Source organism: Lepidochelys kempii, chromosome 5, assembly GCF_965140265.1.
Source record: "Lepidochelys kempii isolate rLepKem1 chromosome 5, rLepKem1.hap2, whole genome shotgun sequence".
Classification (NCBI taxonomy): domain Eukaryota; kingdom Metazoa; phylum Chordata; order Testudines; family Cheloniidae; genus Lepidochelys; species Lepidochelys kempii.
Genome location: NC_133260.1, coordinates 53,990,839 through 53,995,996, shown reverse-complemented (window position 1 = coordinate 53,995,996; position 5,158 = coordinate 53,990,839). Strand labels below are relative to the sequence as shown.

At 48.5% G+C, this 5,158-nt stretch overlaps 1 pseudogene; it reads right to left on the bottom strand.

The window, feature by feature from the left end:
• Nucleotides 1–2,440: 2,440 nt before the first annotated feature.
• LOC140912053 (uncharacterized) lies at nucleotides 2,441–4,444 on the bottom strand (annotated as a pseudogene).
• Nucleotides 4,445–5,158: the final 714 nt, after the last annotated feature.

Sequence of the window (5,158 nt, the reverse complement as noted above, 5' to 3'; positions counted from 1 at the left end):
AAAGAACCCTTTGTTCCCCCGCCCCCTCCAGCTTTGAAAGTATCTTATCTCCTCATTGGTCATTTTGGTCAGGTGCCAGCGAGGTTATCTTTAGCTTCTTAACCCTTTACAGGTGAAAGGGTTTTTCCTCTGGCCAGGAGGGATTTTAAAGTGGATAGGCTTCCCTTTATATTTATGACATTGGTGGTTCTGGGTACATATCGTCAGGCCCCCCTTCTCTCCCTCCCTCCGTGAAAGCAAGGGCAGACAATCATTTTGCGCCTTTTTTCTTGTGTAACCTGTGCAGATGCCATACCACGGCAAGCATGGAGCCCACTCAGCTAACCATCCCCATATGTCTCCTGGGCGCTGGCAGACACGGTACTGCATTGCTACACAGCAACACATTATTGCCTTTGGCAGCAGACAGTGCAGTATGACTGGTCACCATCGTCGACGTAGTCCAGGGTGCTCTTTTAACCGACCTCGATGACGTCAGGGGCGCCTGGACAAACATGGAAGTGACTCAGCCATGTCATTTCCCTTTTGAGTTTCGTCTCATGGCGATTCAGTCCTACTGGCAGTGTACTGTCTTTTAATCTGCAGCCAGCAGAAGACGATGGCCAGCAGTCATACTGCACCGTCTTCTGTCGAGCATCCAGGAGATGACAATGGCTAGTGGTCGTACTGCACAGCCTGCAGCCAGCAAGATGTATAAAGATAGATGAAGTGGATCAAAACAAGAAATAGACCAGATTTGTTTTGTATTAATTTTCTCCTCCCTCCCTTCATGAAATCAACGGCCTGCTAAACCCAGTTTTGAGTTCTATCCTTGAGGGGGCCATTCTGTTTCTTGCAAAGCCACCCCCTTTGTTTATTTTAATTCCCTGTAAGCCAACCCTGTAAGCCATGTTGACAGTCACCCCTTCCACCGCCAGAGCAATGGCAAACAATCTTTTCGCGCCCTTTTCCCTGGATTGCCCGAGCTGGAGCAGACTCCATAGCACAGCAAGCATGGAGCCCATTCAGCTCAGCACAGCAGTTATGACCATTGTAAAAACCTCACGCATTATCATGCAGTTTATGCAGAACCAGCACCTGAAAAACCAGGTGAGGAGGTGATGGCAGCGCGGTGATGAGGACATGAACACACTTTTCTCTAAAACCGCGTTCCTTCGGAATTTGGAGATCATGGTGTTAATGGGGCAGGCTCATGTCATGGAATGCCGATTCTTGGCCCGGGAAACAAGCACAGAGTGGTGGGACCGCATAGTGTTGCAGGTCTGGGATGATTTCCAGTGGCTCCAAAACTTTCGCATGCATAAGGGCACTTTCATGGAACTTTGTGACTTGCTTTCCCCTGCCCTGAAGTGCAAGAATACCAAGATGAGAGCAGCCCTCACACTTCACAAGCAAGTGGCAATAGCCCTGTGGAAGCTTCAAAGCCAGACAGCTACCGGTCAGTCGGGAAACAATTTGAAGTGGGCAAATCTACTGTGGGGGTTGCTGTGATGCAAGTAGCCAACACAATCATTGAGCTGCTGCTATCAAAGGTAGTGACTCTGGGAAATGTGCAGGTCATAGTAGATGGCTTTCCTGCAATGGGATTCCCTAACTGTGGTGGGGCTATAGACAGAACACATATCCCTATCTTGGCATGGGACCACCAGGGCAGCCAGTACATAAACTGCAAGGGGTACTTTTCAGTGGTGCTGCAAGCACTGGTGGATCACAAGGGACATTTCACCAATATCAACGTGGGATGGCCGGGAAAGGTTCATGATGCTCGCATCTTCAGGAACTCTGGTCTGTTTAAACGGCTGCAGGAAGGGATTTACTTCCCAGACCAGAAAATAACCATTGGGGATGTTGAAATGCCTATAGTTATCATTTGGGACCTAGCCTACCCCTTAATGCCATGGCTCATGAAGCCGTACACAGGCACCCTGGACAGTAGTAAGGAACAGCTCAACTATAGGCTGAGCAAGTGCAGAATGGTGGTGCATTTGGATGTTTAAAGGGTCGCTGGCGCAGTTTACTGACTCACTCAGACCTCAGCGAAACCAATATTCCCATTGTTATTGCTGCTTGCTGTGTGCTCCAAAATCTCTGTGAGAGTAAGGCGGAGACGTTTATGGCGGGGTGGGAGGTTGAGGCAAATCACCTGGCCGCTGATTACGCACAGCCAGACACCAGGGCAGTTAGAAGAGCACATCAGGAAGCGGTGCGCATCAGAGAAGCTTTGAAAACCAGTTTCATGACTGGCCAGGGTATTGTGTGACACTTCTGTTTGTTTCTCCTTGACGAAAACCCACCCCCTTGGTTGACTCTAATTCCCTGTAAGCCACCCGCCCTCCCACCTTCGATCACAGCTTGCTTGCAAAGGAAATAAAGACACTATCCTTTAAAAAACATGTACTCTTAATTAATTGATTATAAAAAGAGGGAAATAACTCACAAGGTAGCCCGGGTGGGGTGTGGGAGGAGGGTAGGAGGGAAGGAAAAGGCCACTTTAAAACTTGTTGAATGCCAGCCTTCTGTTGCTTGGGCTGTCCACTGGAGTGGAGTGGTTGGATGCCAGGAGCCTCCCACCCCACATTCTTGGGCGTCTGGGTAGGAGGCTATGGAACTTGGGAAGGAGGGAGGGCGGTTAAGCAGGGGCTGCAGCGGCAGTCTGTGATCCTGCTGCTGTTCATGAACCTCCACCAGACACCAGAGCATGTCCGTTTGATCCCACAGAATCCCTAGCATTTCCTCATGCCTCCTCTGATCTTCCTGCCACCACCTCTCTTCATGTTCATCAGCCACCATCCTGTACTCTGCTATTGTGTCCCTCCACACAGCTTTGTCAGTGCCAGAGGACTGCATGAGCTCAGAGAACATTTCATCGCGCGTGCGTTTGTTTTTGCCACCTTATCTGAGATAGCCTCTGGGACGGAGGAGGGAGGCTTGAAACATTTGCAGCTGCTGGAGGAAAAAAAGGGAGTGAAGTATTTAAAAAGATACATTTTACAGAACAATGGCTATACTCTTTCACGGTGAACAACACTATTCACATCACATAGCACATGTGATTTTGGTACAAGGTCGCATTTTGCATCTTATATTGAGTGCCTGCGGCTTTGGTGTTAGAGATCACACACGCAGGGCCGGGCAACAGAATTCGGCTTGCAGGCGGCCATGGTAAGCCATAGTCTTTCGGCTTCTGCAACCTTCATAACAGCAGCCCACTCCTTTCCCATACCAAGCAAAGCCCATTGAGTTGGCCATTTACTGCTGCAGTTTTTCTGTTAACATGCTGCAGCAGAAACCAAACTAACCCTCTTCCCCCATCCAATTCTCTGGGATGATCGCTTTTCCCCTCCCCCCACTGCCTGGCTGGTATCAGGGAAGATCCCTGCTAGCCAAACACGAACAGTTCCGCACCAATGGCCGCCCCTCCCACCGCATGGCTAACTGCAGGGAGGATTTCTTTTCAGCCACAGGCAAACAGCCCAGTAGGAACAGCCACCTCTGAATGTCCCCCTAATCAAATTCCCCTATTTCAACCAGGTTACCATGAACAATATCACTATCCTGAGGATAACACAGAGAGATAAAGAACGGATGTTGCTTGAATGCCAGCAAACACCGGGACCATATGCTGCCAGGCTTTGTCATGCAATGATACCAGATTACTTGCTACTAGCATGGCGTGGTAAAGTGTCCTACCATGGAGGACAGAACAAGGCTGCTCTCCCCAGAAACCTTCTGCAAAGGCTTTTAGAGTACCTCCAGGAGAGCTTCATGGAGATGTCCCTGGAGAATTTCCGCTCCATCCCCAGACACGTTACAGATTTTTCCAGTAGCAGTACTGGCCACGAATGCATCCCAAGTCCTCAGGGCTACTTAATCATTAAAATATGCTTGCTTTTATAACATGTATTATATTTTAAAAGGTACACTCACCAGAGGTCCCTTCTCCGGCTTCGTTGGGTTGGGAGGGTATTTCAGTCAGGGTGATAAAAAGATCCTGGCTGTCGGGGAGAACAGTGTCCTGTGTGCTCTCCCCAAGCTCGTCCTCCTCTTCCTCATCTTCCCCATCTGCAAAATCCTCAGCCATGGCGGAAAGTATCCCATCCTCAGAGTCCACAGATAGGGGTGGGGTTGTGGAGGCGGCCACCCCTAGAATTGCGTGCAGCTCAGCGTAGAAGCAGCATGTCTGGGGCTCTGTTCCAGAGCGTCCGTTTGATTCTTTGGTTTTCTGGTACGCTTGTCTGAGCTCCTTAAGTTTCACACAGCACTGTGTTGCGTCCCTGATGTAGCCTCTGTCCCGCATGGCCTCTGAGATTTTTTGAAATGTTTTGTCATTTTGTCTTTTCGAACGTAGTTCTGATAGCACAGATTCCTTTCCCCATACAGTGATCAGATCCAGTACCTCCCATTTGGTCCATGCTGTAGCTCTTTTTCGATTCTGGGACTGCATGGTCACCTGTGCTGATGAGCTCTGCATGGTCACCTGTGCTGATGAGCTCACCTGGCCAAACAGGAAATGAGATTCAAAAGTTCCTGGGGCTTTTCCTGTACACCTGGCCAGTGCATCCAAGTTCAGAGTGCTGTCCAAAGCAGTCACAATGGTGCACTGTGGGATAGCTCCTGGAGGCTAATACCTTCGAATTGTGTCCACACTAATCCTAATTCGAAACAGCAATGTCGATTCAGCGCTAATCCCCTCATTGGGGAGGAGTACAGAAATAGGTTTTAAGAGCCCTTTATGTCGAAAAAATGGCTTCGTTGTGTGGCCGGGTGCAGGGTTAATTCAGATTTAACACTGCTAAATCCAACATAAACTCATAGTGTAGACCAGGCCTCAGGTTTGCTTAAATCCTTAATGTTGTGTAGAAAGCATGAATACTACAAATTCTCTATCCCATTTCAGTCCTGGATAAAATGCTGATTGCCTTGTACAGCATCCAGGTTTAGTTATGAGATCTACCCAGCTTTGTGAGGAGCTGTCTTGTTACATTTCAGCCTCTTGTGCTCAGTACAAGAAACATCTTGCATTACTTCTTATCAGTAGGATTTTACTTTGGATTCCTTGAAAGCTTTTGCACAGTTCTAAAGCTTTTATCCAGCTGTACATAAATGAGTGCCACTAATTTACCTCAAGTAAAATGACAAAATGGGAATAGAAATGGAG